Source organism: Rhinatrema bivittatum, chromosome 7 (genome assembly GCF_901001135.1).
Source record: "Rhinatrema bivittatum chromosome 7, aRhiBiv1.1, whole genome shotgun sequence".
In the NCBI taxonomy this organism is placed as follows: Eukaryota; Metazoa; Chordata; class Amphibia; order Gymnophiona; family Rhinatrematidae; genus Rhinatrema; species Rhinatrema bivittatum.
The window spans coordinates 202,127,113-202,140,990 of NC_042621.1; the positions used below are offsets into that span (position 1 = coordinate 202,127,113).

The 13,878-nt window shown below is 47.7% G+C and overlaps 1 protein-coding gene across 3 annotated transcripts in view; it reads left to right on the forward strand.

Annotated features, from left to right (window-relative positions):
- The window catches only part of SLC16A9 (solute carrier family 16 member 9), a 140,848-nt gene that overhangs the window by 109,751 nt on the left and 17,219 nt on the right, over window positions 1–13,878 (forward strand). The gene's annotated exons all lie outside the window — the stretch shown is intronic.

Below are 13,878 nucleotides of genomic sequence, written 5' to 3' on the forward strand. Positions count from 1 at the left end.
ATTTTTTCTAGGAAATAATGCAAGATACCAAAATATTTGATAATTTCTGCAGTGGTTCGGATCCTCTACTTATGTTTATCAGATGAAAACACTAATAGAATTGATCAGAAGGAAATGTTCTGAAAAACAATATTATGACCATTGAATATGTCATTAAAAACAATAACAAGTAATGCTGTCATGATATTTCATGCATGTTTACTACTAGAGCCTTTTGGGGGTAATTTTCAAAAGGATTTATGCACATAAATGTAACTACTAGTGTAGCAATTTTCAAAAGTAATTTACTCACATGAAGTGCACGTACGCGAGTAAATCCTATGGACAATTCAGTGGCATATATTGTAGCAATTTTCAAAAGACCACTTGTGCGAGTAAAGTGAAATTACTTGAGTAAAACCCAGTTTTACTCTAGTAAATGCTTTTTAAAATCAGGTCCTAATTTAATATAACTTTATTCTGTTTTTTCCCAATATAGTTTGCTTTATCTCTGCTGTTTAGAATCTGTTCTTGTGGTGGGCAGGTTTATTTTTTTCCAATAGATATTGCTTAATTCTCCTGGTCTGCTTCTGTCTTATGTGGATGAACAATATTACCATAAAAAAAAATGTCCTCTAGATAGTAACCTTATTTCTGTAGGCTCTTACTTTGTCTGTTGTGTTGTGATAATATTTTGATAGTCATTTTTAAAAATTCCTGTGTATTTTTCAAAGAAAACACAGGACTCCACCCATCAGTATAATCAGTTGTATAGTGAGGGGTAATCAAACCAAGCACTACCAAAGTCCAGTTACACATAAAATTCTAGTTCAGCTCACCTGGTTTTAGCACTAGTCACTTGGGTTCCTGCTGTGGCTAACAGTCTATTTCCTAGCATGTAGCAGATGGACTCAGAACAAGTGGGTATAGTGTGCTCGTGCTAGCAGTTGGAGACGGATCTGATGTCAGCACGGGTACATATACCCCCACAGGAAGTGAAGCAACTCAGTAATTTCCGTCTCCAAAGCAGTTTGGAGCGCCTGCACGCTCGCTGAGCGTGTTTTCCAATACTACTTTATACTTTCCAAATTTCTCAGACGACGAGCCCCGCACTCCTGCGGTGATACCCTCGGGTCCCTCCCCCAGTCGAGTTTCCCGAGGTGATTTCCGTGGTCCCTCGGAGGTTTTAGGCCTCGGTCCGGTGGCCGAATCGCAGCAGGGATCTAGCCCCCGAGCGAGAAGGGCTCGGGCCTGGCTGAGAGGCGCCTCGGTCCCGGCGTGGACTTAGCCCCGAGCGAGACGAGTTCGGCGGCTTAGAGGCAGCGGGTGCAATTCCTCGAGTGCGGCGGTGAAGGTATTTCCCCTCTCCCCCCGCAGTCGGAGACCGCCCGGGTTACAGCCGGGAAGCGCCGAGGATCAGGTAAGGCGTACATCTCTTACTTTTTTGTCTCCGAGGTACGAGGATCGGCGGCGTTGCCTGCATGCGGCACGCCGTGGAGGTCGCCATTTTGTCTGCCTGGTTCAGGTATTGAGCGCCCACAGATAGGCGCACACGGATAGGCGCCTGTGGCTAGGCGCACAACGCAGCATATATATTGCTAAGCGTATGTGATTGAGCGCATATTGTATATTATTGAGCGCATATTGCTGTACGCATATTATTGAGCACATACTGTTTATTATTTAGCGTATATTGCTGAACGCATATTATTGAGCGCATACTGTTTATTATTTAGCGTATATTGCTGAACGCATATTATTGAGTGCATATTGTTCTTGGGCTCATATTATTCTTGAGCGCATATTGCTGACAGCATAAGCGCCGGCGCCATGGAACACTTAAACGCCCTGGCGTCTCTAGAGGCGGCACCTCCTGATTCCGGCGTGAAAGCTCTTGGCCTGTGCTCAGCGTGCCAGCTTAGAGCCACGCAGAGCGAGGAGCCAGACACCCTTTGTGCCCAATGTGAGGAGGCAGTGGGAGCCTCGGGCCAGGACCAGTCTCAGCCGAGGTTTACCGACAGTTCCCAGGGGCCACCCCAGATCTAGCGGGCCGTCTCAAACAGCCAGGAATCCCGGGGGACCTGGTACCCCGATGGCTGGAGACCACGTCCATTTCCTGGGTGGACTTATTTAAGGGGATCCACGCCTTTGTACAGATGCAGTCGGCTTCCCGTCCTGGACCCGCTGCTGCTCCGGCTGACCCTGCCCCCGGACCTTCTCGCCCTTATCGTGAGCACCAGCCTCCGGGCAGTCCGGCTCATGCGGACCCTGATATCTCGGAGGACGAGTCCGAACCCCCCGAGGAGGGGGAACTTCCCTCGGGGATAGAGCCATATCGAACTATGAGGCGGTTCTTTCCCAAGGACGATCTCTCCGACCTGGTCTCTCAGTGCCTGACGGAGTTGGCTATTCCAGGCCCCAGCACCATGGAGGCATCTACGCAGAACCCCCTGCTGGAGGGCCTTCATCCCACAGCCCGCCATTTCCTCTTCCTGCAAGCGGCGCAACAGCTGATAGATTTGGAGTGGAATGCGCCGGAGGCCTCGTTCAAAGGGGGTCGGGCCCTGTCCGGCATGTACCCCCTGGACCCGGCAATCAAGGATATGCTGGTGTGCCCTAAGGTGGACGCCTTGGTTAGCGCTGTGGTCAGGCGCACTACCATTCCAGTGGAGGGGGGGCGGCCCTCAAGGAGGCTCATGACCGACGCCTGGACGTCATCCTGAAGCAAACCTTTGAGGTGGCAGCTCTGTCTCTACGAATCGCAACCTGCTGCACAGTGGTGACGCGTTCCTGTTTGTCACAGGTCCAGAACAATGCTCCAGCAGCGGACATGGAGTCAGCTCTCTCGTTCCTTACGGATGCCGCCTCCGACCTAGTCCATACAACAGCCAAGGGGGTCTCATCCTCAGTAGCAGCCAGGAGGCAGCTCTGGATTCGGAATTGGTCAGCCGATGCTCCTTCTAAGACACGTCTCACTAGAATGCCATTCAAGGGTTCTCTCCTGTTCGGCAGCGACCTAGAGAAACTGGCCAGCACATGGGGCGCCTCTCCAGTACCTCGACTTCCGGAAGACAGGTCCAAGAGGAACCAGCGCATCTTTCCGAGGCCCTCCAGAGGTAGAAGCTCCCAACGCTTCACCCCCTATAGGTGTCGCTACCAGGCACCTCGTCCTCAGGCCAGGAACCAGTCCTTTCGGACCAAGCAGTGCAAGAGGGGAGCCGGCTCGGGTTCAGGTCCCGGCCGCGCCTCACAATGAGAATCAGCCGATCCATCCGGGGGACGGAGCCATAGGGGGCAGGTTAACCCTCTTCTACCCCAGATGGGTCGAGATTTCGTCGGACTTGTGGGTCTTCGCCATCATCCGAGAGGGCTATTATCTGGACTTCCATCACACCCCTCCGGACAGGTTTGTGGATTCTCCGTGTCCAATCCACAAGAAGGCGGCATTAGAAGTTACCCTGGCAAGGCTCCTGTCCTTGAAAGCCATAATCCCAGTACCTGCATGGGAAATGGATTCTGGGCACTATTCCATTTATTTCATGGTGCCCAAGAAAGAGGGCACTTTCCGGCCCGTATTAGACCTCAAGTCAGTCAACCGATACTTAAGGGTCCCGAGGTTTTGCATGGAAACTCTGCGCTCAGTCAAGACTGCAGTACAGCCAGGGGAGTTCCTCATGGCCTTACACTTGTCAGAAGCCTACCTGCATATCCCAATCCATCAGGATCATCAGCGTTACCTACACTTCAAGGTTCTGGGACGACACTTCCAATTCCGGGCTTTGCCCTTCAGGTTAGCCACGGCGCCGCGGACCTTCACCAAGGTGATTGTAGTGGTAGCAGCAGCGCTCAGACGGGAAGGAATCCTTGTCCATCCCTACCTAGACGATTGGCTGATCAGGGCGAAATCCCGAGAGGACAGCCATCGGGCAACCAACAGAGTGATCGCCCTTCTGGAAAGCTTGGGATGGGTAGTCAACCTGAGCAAGAGTTGCCTACAGCCTTCCCAGTCACTGGAATACCTGGGAGTCCAGTTCGACACCCAGGCAGACAAAGTCAATCTCACCACCAAGAGAAGATTAAAACTCCAGAAATATAAAAGATCCCAAAAGGAGGTGCACAAAGAAGAATATCTGGTAGAACTGAGGGAGACGAAGAAATTAATCAAGATGGCAAAAAGTCAGATGGAAGAGAGGCTTGCCAAAGAGGTAAAAAGTGGTAACAAAACATTTTTCAGATACAACAGTGAAAAGAGAAAAGTTCAAAGTGGTATAGTGAAATTGAAAGGTGGAGAGAGACGAAGAAATGGCAGAAATATTAATTGAATACTTCAGTTCTGTGTTTACTAAAGAGGACCCCGGAGAAGGACCGTCACTAGTTAACAAGAAACTGGAGGGGAATGGAGTAGATGTAACTCCATTTACAGTAGAAAATGTATGGGAAGAGCTGGTGAAACTGAAAGTGGACAAAGCCATGGGGCCTGATGAAGTTCATCCCAGAATACTGAGGGAGCTCAGAGATGTGCTGGCGGGTCCGCTGTGTGACCTGTTCAATAGATCCCTAGAAACGGGAGTGGTGCCGAATGATTGGAGGAGAGCGGTGGTGGTCCCGCTTCACAAGAGTGGGAACAGAGAAGAGGCTGGTAACTACAGACCGGTTAGCCTCACTTCGGTGGTGGGAAAAGTGATGGAGTCACTGTTGAAAGAGAGAATAGTGAACTATCTACAGTCGGGAGAATTGCTGGACCAGAGGCAGCATGGATTCACCATTGGAAGATCCTGTCAGACAAATCTGATTGACTGTTTTGACTGGGTAACCAAGGAATTGGATCAAGGAAGAGCACTCGATGTCATCTACTTGGACTTCAGCAAAGCTTTTGACACTGTCCCGCACAGGAGACTGGTGAATAAAATGAGAAGCTTAGGAGTGAGTGCCGAGGTGGTGGCCTGGATTGCAAACTGGTTGACGGACAGAAGACAATGTGTGATGGTAAATGGAACTCTCTCTGAAGAGAGAGCTGTTTTAAGCGGTGTACCGCAGGGATCGGTGTTGGGACCGGTCCTTTTCAATATCTTTGTGAGCGACATTGCGGAAGGGATAGAAGGTAAGGTATGTCTCTTTGCGGATGACACTAAGATCTGCAACAGAGTGGACACGCCGGAAGGAGTGGAGAGAATGAGACGGGATTTAAGGAAGATGGAAGAGTGGTCAAAGATATGGCAGCTGACATTCAATGCCAAGAAGTGCAGAGTCATGCATATGGGGAGTGGAAATCCGAATGAACTGTATTCGATGGGGGGAGAAAGGCTGATGTGCACGGAGCAGGAGAGAGACCTTGGGGTGATGGTGTCTAATGATCTGAAGTCGGCGAAACAATGTGACAAGGCGATAGCTAAAGCCAGAAGAATGCTGGGCTGCATAGAGAGAGGAATATCGAGTAAGAAAAGGGAAGTGATTATCCCCTTGTACAGGTCCTTGGTGAGACCTCACCTGGAGTATTGTGTTCAGTTCTGGAGACTGTATCTCCGAAGAGACAGAGACAAGATGGAGGCGGTCCAGAGAAGGGCGACCAAAAAGGTGGAAGGTCTTCATCAAATGACTTATGAGGAGAGATTGAAGAATCTAAATATGTACACCCTGGAGGAAAGGAGGAGCAGAGGTGATATGATACAGACTTTCAGATACTTGAAAGGTTTTAATGATCCAAAGACAACGACAAACCTTTTCCGTAGGAAAAAAATCAGCAGAACCAGGGGTCACGATTTGAAGCTCCAGGGAGGAAGATTCAGAACCAATGTCAGGAAGTATTTCTTCACGGAGAGGGTGGTGAATGCCTGGAATGCCCTTCCGGAGGAAGTGGTGAAGACCAGAACTGTGAAGGACTTCAAAGGGGCGTGGGATAAACACTGTGGATCCATAAAATCAAGAGGCCTTCAATAAAGAGTGGGTGGCTCGCCGGAATGAGGGCTACTGCCTGGAGATAATACCCTTATTCAATAAACATACACATGGTTACTGCGACTCCAACATCGCTCTAAGCTACAACAGCAAGAGGAAATGTGGAAAAAAGGATTCGCACTCACAAAGCGGGGAGTAGCTGGCTTGTTACGGCGGTTACTACCCCAAACCAAATAAGCCTGATATTTCACTTTCAATACATATCCAGCATAGCTCTCTGCTTCAACGGCAGGGGAGAAGAAAAACTGATACTTCACGCATATCCAGCATAGCTCTCTGCTTCAACGGCAGGGGAGAAGAAAAACTGATACTTCACGCATATCCAGCATAGCTCCCTGCTTCAACGGCAGGGGAGAAGAAAAACTGATACTTCACGCATATCCAGCATAGCTCTCTGCTTCAACGGCAGGGGAGAAGAAAAACTGATACTTCACGCATATCCAGCATAGCTCCCTGCTTCAACGGCAGGGGAGAAGAAAAAAGGATTTGCACTCACAAAGCGGGGAGTAGCTGGCTTGTTACGGCGGTTACTACCCCAAACCAAATAAGCCTGATATTTCACTTTCAATACATATCCAGCATAGCTCTCTGCTTCAACGGCAGGGGAGAAGAAAAACTGATACTTCACGCATATCCAGCATAGCTCTCTGCTTCAACGGCAGGGGAGAAGAAAAACTGATACTACACGCATATCCAGCATAGCTCCCTGCTTCAACGGCAGGGGAGAAGAAAAACAACCAATAAGGGCTGAATAACATATTCTGGGTAAAACAAATAAGCATGGGTGTAGCTTGCTTATTGCGGCGGTTACTACCCCTACTACCCCTAATTAATCAAGCTAGATATTTCACTTGGATGCAGCTCCATCACTGCTCTCTACATTAATGGTGGGGGTGGAAGGGAAATAGAACCAAAGAGCTAAGAGAAACAGATAAGTATGAGAAAAAATGTGTGAAGTGGATAACACATTGAAATCGTCGGTTCAGTGTGCTGCGGCAGTCAAAAAAGCAAACAGAATGTTGGGAATTATTAGAAAAGGAATGATGAATAAAACGGAAAATGTCATAATGCCTCTGTATCGCTCCATGGTGAGACCGCACCTTGAATACTGTGTACAATTCTGGTCGCCGCATCTCAAAAAAGATATAATTGCGATGGAGAAGGTACAGAGAAGGGCTACCAAAATGATAAGGGGAATGGAACAACTCCCCTATGAGGAAAGACTAAAGAGGTTAGGACTTTTCAGCTTGGAGAAGAGACGACTGAGGGGGGATATGATAGAGGTGTTTAAAATCATGAGAGGTCTAGAACGGGTAGATGTGAATCGGTTATTTACTCTTTCGGATAGTAGAAGGACTAGGGGACACTCCATGAAGTTAGCATGGGGCACATTTAAAACTAATCGGAGAAAGTTCTTTTTTACTCAACGCACAATTAAACTCTGGAATTTGTTGCCAGAGAATGTGGTTCGTGCAGTTAGTATAGCTGTGTTTAAAGGAGGATTGGATAGGTTCTTGGAGGAGAAGTCCATTGCCTGCTATTAGGTTCACTTGGAGAGTGGCCACTGCCATTGGCAATGGTTACATGGAATAGACTTAGTTTTTGGGTGCTTGCCAGGTTCTTGTGGCCTGGATTGGCCACTGTTGGAGACAGGATGCTGGGCTTGATGGACCCTTGGTCTGACCCAGTATGGCATTTTCTTATGTTCTTATGTAAGCTTGCTGGGCAGACTGGATGGGCCGTTTGGTCTTCTTCTGCCGTCATTTCTATGTTTCTATGGTCCTTGATGGGAGCCAGCCGGCCCATAGCTTGGGATTATCTGCAGGTTCTCGGTCTCATGGCATCCACCCTGGAAGTGGTACCCTGGGCGCAGGCCCATATGAGACCACTACAACGCTCCCTTCTCTCTCGATGGAGCCCACGCTTCCGGAATTACTCCGTGCATCTACCTCTACCAGCCAGAGTGTGGACCCAGCTACAGTGGTGGTTGCAGTCCGACCACATGAGCAAGGGGTCGAAGATGTCCTCCCCCACATGGACTCTGCTCACCACAGATGCCAGCCTGAGCGGATGGGGAGCACACTGCGAAGAGCTCACCGCCCAGGGGCGGTGGAGCAGAGAAGAGTCGGGGTGGAACATCAACCGTCTAGAGGCACGGGCAGTCCGGTTAGCCTGCCTGCAATTTGCTCCCAGATTGCGGAACAGAGCAGTCAGAGTGATGTCCGACAACGCCACCACGGTGGCATACATCAACCGACAGGGCGGAACCAGAAGCCAACAGGTGTCCCTAGAGATAGCCCCACTGATGGCTTGGGCAGAGGCGAATCTCCAGGACATCTCCGCCGTCCACATTGCCGGAAGGGACAACACCGCGGCAGACTTCCTCAGCCGGGAAAGCCTAAATCCGGGAGAATGGCAGCTGTCCCCCACAGCCTTCCAGATGATCGTGGATCAGTGGGGGACTCCGGACATGAACCTACTAGTGGACAGGTCCAATGCTCAAGTACCCAGATACTTCAGCCGCAAGCGAGATCCGTTCTCTCATGGGATCGACGCCCTGGTTCGGCCATGGCCTCCAGGGACCCTGCTATATGCCTTTCCTCCATGGCCCCTGCTGGGCGCCCTTATACACAAGATTCAGAGGCACAGGGGCCTAGTTATTCTAGTGGCACCAGACTGGCCAAGAAGACCCTGGTACACGGACATGAGAAGACTACTGACAGGGGAGCCTCTTCCCCTGCCTCCGCTCAGGGACCTGCTGCGTCAAGGTCCCATCCTCCACGAGGATCCAGCTCAATTCTCTCTTACGGTCTGGCCATTGAGAGGGCTAGACTGAAGAAAAGAGGTTACTCGGAGCCGGTGATAGATACACTCCTCCGAGTGCGCAAGTTTTCCACATCCCTCACCTACATAAGGATCTGGAGAGTATTTGAAGCCTGGTGCGACACTCATGGCACCAATCCACATGCAACTACTATCCCTATTGTTCTGGATTTCCTGCAGGATGGGCTTCAGAAGGGTCTCTCCCTAAGCTCCATCAAGGTTCAGGTGGTTGCGCTGTCTTGCTACGGTCCCAGGAGGGATGGCAAGACCATTGCCACGCACCCAGATGTTTCTCGCTTCCTGAAAGGAGTCAAGCACATTCGTCCGCCACTGAAGTGGCCAGTGCCCCTGTGGAACCTCAACCTTGTTTTGGATTTCCTCGCGGTATCCACCTTCAGACCCCTTCGGGGCCTGTCTCTCCGTTCGCTAACTTTGAAGATGGTGTTCCTGCTGGCAGTGTGTTCAGCACGCCGCATCTCAGAGCTACAAGCGCTGTCCTGCCGTGATCCCTTTCTCAGAATCACTACTGAGGCTATCCATCTGCGCACGGTTCCCTCCTTTCTACCTAAAGTAGTCTCACAATTTCACCTCAACCAAACCATATCCTTGCCAACCACGGCGGGTTTGAAGAAATCAGAAGAAGGGCGTTTGCTACGCCATCTCGACATCGGCAGATTGCTGCCCAGATACCTGGAAATGACAGAACCAGCACGAAAGACTGACCATTTTTTCGTCCTTCACAGCGGGAAGAAACAAGGAGAAGCGGCCTCACGGCCCACCATCGCCCGCTGGATCAAAGAAGATATCAGAGCGGCCTATGTAGAGGCCGGGAAGTCACTGCCTCTGCAGGTCAAGGCTCATTCTACCAGAGCGCAGGCGGCCTCTTGGGCAGAATCTATGATGCTGTCGCCCGTGGAGATGTATTTATTTATTTATTTATTTATTTATTATTTTTATATACCGACATTCGATCTCAATCAAGATATCACACCGGTTTACATTCAGGTACTGTAGGTATTTCCCTATCCCCAGAGGGCTTACAATCTAAGTTTGTACCTGAGGCAATGGAGGATAAAGTGACTTGCCCAAGGTCACAAGGAGCGACAGCAGGACTCGAACCCTGGTCTCCTGGTTCATAGTCCACTGCTCTAACCACTAGGCTATGCCTCCTCCCTACCACTAGGCTATGCCTCCTCCCTTAAGGCGGCGACGTGGTCCTCCCTTCATACCTTTTCCAGATTTTACCGTCTGGATGTCCAGGCCAGGGAGGACACAGCATTTGCGAGGGCAGTCCTACGCGGTCCTCAGGCAGCCTCCCACCCAGTTCGGGAGTAGCTTTTGTACATCCTACTTGTTCTGAGTCCATCTGGCTACACGCTAGGAAATGTTGAGATTATTTACCTGATAATCTCCTTTTCCTTAGTGTAGACAGATGGATTCAGCATCCCGCCCGGCTGCCGGTATACAGGGGTTTCACCGATTCAAGGTAAGCCTTATCACTTCTTACATGAGTGCATCCACTCTACCAGGTGTCGACGTCTTCCGGTTGGGAACGCTAGCTGTCTCCAGCTACTATCAATCGGTCAGAGGAATCCTGTTTCACTAATTCATCGATCGGTCAGTACACATATATCCATAACAGCTTTTGCAAGGAAGATTACTGAGTTGCTTCACTTCCTGTGGGGGTATATGTACCCGTGCTGACGTCAGATCCATCTCCAACTGCTAGCACGAGCACACTATACCCACTTGTTCTGAGTCCATCTGTCTACACTAAGGAAAAGGAGATTATCAGGTAAGTAATCTCAACAATTTAATATAACTTTATTCAGTATTTTCCCCAATATAGTTTTGCTTTATCTCTGCTGTTTAGACCCTCCCACCCTTAGAGTGTTTCCTTCTTAAATATTTCTTCTAAGGACTTAGGATTATTGATTAATAAAGGCCTGAAGTACCAATCTCTCAACTAGCTTATTAGTCACTGTTAGCAAAAATGTCCTTTGTCCAGTGCAATAATTGTGGTGCTTATATCCCAAGGCCTTTCATTTGGAGAATTAAGGTTTGTCTAATTTGCCTTCAGCTGCCTTCCATGAATAGGGAACTAATGTACCTAAAAGAGATATTATACAAGATTTAAATAACCTCCCCTTTCTTGCAGCATCCAGAATATCTTTCCCAACACTCACAGAGGATTCAGAAAACCCGGTAAAATGGTTTACAGTGGGGTCTGGTAGAACAAGACCTGTGACTCTCAGACACCCAATTTCCCCAACTTTGAAGTGTCCTGTGTATCCACCCTCACTGCCACAAAGTCTGACATCCAGGATTCAGAATCCCAGGAAGAACTGGACTACAGTGGGCTCTGGTAGAATAAGGCCTGTGATTAAGAGACCCTACTCTCCCTTCTGTTACCCTTACATAATGCATATTCTGCATTGGAAAATGAAGAAGTCCAATTAACAGAATATGGAATGATGTCTGAAAGGGAAATAAGTCATCCAGTTCACCCAGAAACCCTACAACATGATCAAATGTAATAAAAGAAAGCTGCTTCTGCTGGGAGATTCAATCATCAGAGGAACCAATTTGGGAACTTATTTTGATGGGGACACAACAATTAAATGCCTTACAAGCAAATTAGGTGGTCAACACAATTATAGAAGAAAGTAAGAACTTTGATATCAGTGTTATCATCCATCTGGGGACCAATGACCTTGCTAGAAACAGTGTCTACAAAGTACAGAAAGATTTCCAAAAAAGATTAGACACGTGGGGAAGACTATTGTCTTTTCAGAAGTATTATCTGTTCACGGAAAGGGAAAGGAAAGGCTATGCCATATAGATAATTTCAATGCCTGGCTCAAAACCTGGTGTAAAGAATGTGAATTTACATACATTGGAGGCTGGGCCCATAGTATGGAGCAACAAAAGATTATATGATAAGGATGGCATACATTTGTCAATGACAGGAAAAAGGATGCTAAATGAAAAATTCAGATCATACATTATCAAGCATTTAAATGAGGGAGCAGGGGTGGCAGGAGCTGGCCAGTGAATTTTGCATGTCACCCCCAGGCAAAACAGGAAGAGGGAAGAGTAAGTAACAAAATCAATCAGTTCAAAAAAGCAAAAAAGGTGAATACAAAGAGCAGCAGGAAAGCTATGACTACAAATGATTGTAGTTTGAGCAACAAAATTCCAGACCTGCAGGCCCTAATGGTAGAGGCAGACCTGGACATTGTTGCTGTTATGGAAACCTGGTTCACTGATTCTCCTGATTGGGATACAGCCAATCAAGGGTTATAACTTGCTAAGAGAGGACAGAAAAGGGGAGGAAGTAGCTCTTTTTATCCAAGCCACGGAATTGCAAGGGACTTGGGGAAGAGAAGAAGCATTGTGGACCATCCTAAAAAAAGAAGATGATGCTTCCATTTTTACCGGTGTGATCTACAGGCCACTGACTCAAACAGAAGAACGGGACAGAGAACTTATTGAAGATTTCCAAAAGGTGGGGAAAAAGGGCAAAGTGTTGCTCGTTGGAGATTTTAATCTGCTGGATGTGGATTGGAGTATCCCTTCTGCGGAATCTACGAGAAGTAGAGAGATAGTAGATGCCCTTCAAGGAGTTCTGCTCAAACAAGTGGTAATGAAACCCATGAAAGAGGGTGCTGTACTTGATCTGGTGCTTTCTAATGGTGATAATGTCTCTAATGTTCAGGTAGGGGCTCCCCTGAGCACCAGTGATCTTCAGACGATATGGTTCAGTTTTGTGAATGGGACACAGAGAAGTCATACAAAGAGCCAAGTTTTGAATTTCAAAATGGGGACGTACCTGGAGGAGGAACTGGAAGACTGGGAGAAAATAAATGAGGTAGAACAACAGTGGGCCAAGTTAAAAGAAGCTATTACAAAGGCAACAAATCTATTTGTTAGAAAAGTAAACAAGAGTAAGAGGAAAAATAAACTGATCTAGTTCTTTAAGAAGGTGGCTGAAAAAATAAATGCAAAAAGATAGTGTTTGAGAAGAATAAAGGATCCCAAAAAAAGGAACACAGGGAAGAATATCTATTAAAACTGAGGAGACAAAGAAAGAAATAAGGAAAGCAAAAAGTCAAGTTGAAGAAAGGATGGCCAAAGAGGTAAAGCAAGGAGACAAAACATTGTTCAGGTATATCAGGGAAAGAAGGGAGGCCAGAAGTGGTATAGTGAAATTGAAAGTTGACATGGAACAATGTGTAGAGAATAATGAAGAAATGGCAGAAATATTAAACAAATACTTCAGTTCAGTATTTACTAAAGAAGACTCTGGAGAAGAACCATTGCTGGTTAACAAGACCATAGATGGGGATGGAGTAGACAAAATTCCGTTTACAGAACAGAATATATGAGAGGAGCTAGGCAAACTGAAAGTGGACAAGGCCATGGGGGCTGGTTGAGATACACCCCATGTTACTGAGAGAGCTCAGAGATGTACTGGCAGGTCTGCTGAAGGACCTGTTTAATAGATCCCTGGAAACAGGAGTGGTGCTGAGGAATTGGAGAAGAGCAGTGGTGGTCCTACTTCACAAGAGTGGTAGCAGAGAGGAGGCCGGAAACTACAGGCCAGTTAGCCTCACCTCAGTGGTGGGAAAATTAACGGAGACTCAACTGAAGGAAAGGATAGTGAACTATCTACAATCCGCTGGGTTGCTGAACTCTAGGCAGCATGGATTTATCAGGAGAAGGTGCTGTCAGACAAATCTGATTTATTTTTTTCATTGGGTGACTAGAGAATTGGATCGAGGAAGAGCATTCGATGTGATCTATTTGGATTTCAGCAAAGCTTTTGATACAGTCCTGCATAGGAGGCTTATGAATAAAAGTGAAGCTTGGGAGTGAGCACCAAGGTGGTGGAGTGAATTACAAACTGGTTGACTGATAGGAGACAGAGTGTAATGGTAAATGGAACCTACTCTGAAGAGAATTCCTAGTTAAGTGGAGTGCCACAGAGATCGGTTTTGGACCAGTTCTGTTCACTTTCTTTGTGAGCGACATTGCAGAAAGGATAGAAGGTAAAATTTGTCTATTTGTGAATGATACTAAGATCTGCAGTAGAGTAGATATGCTTGAAAGAATAGACAG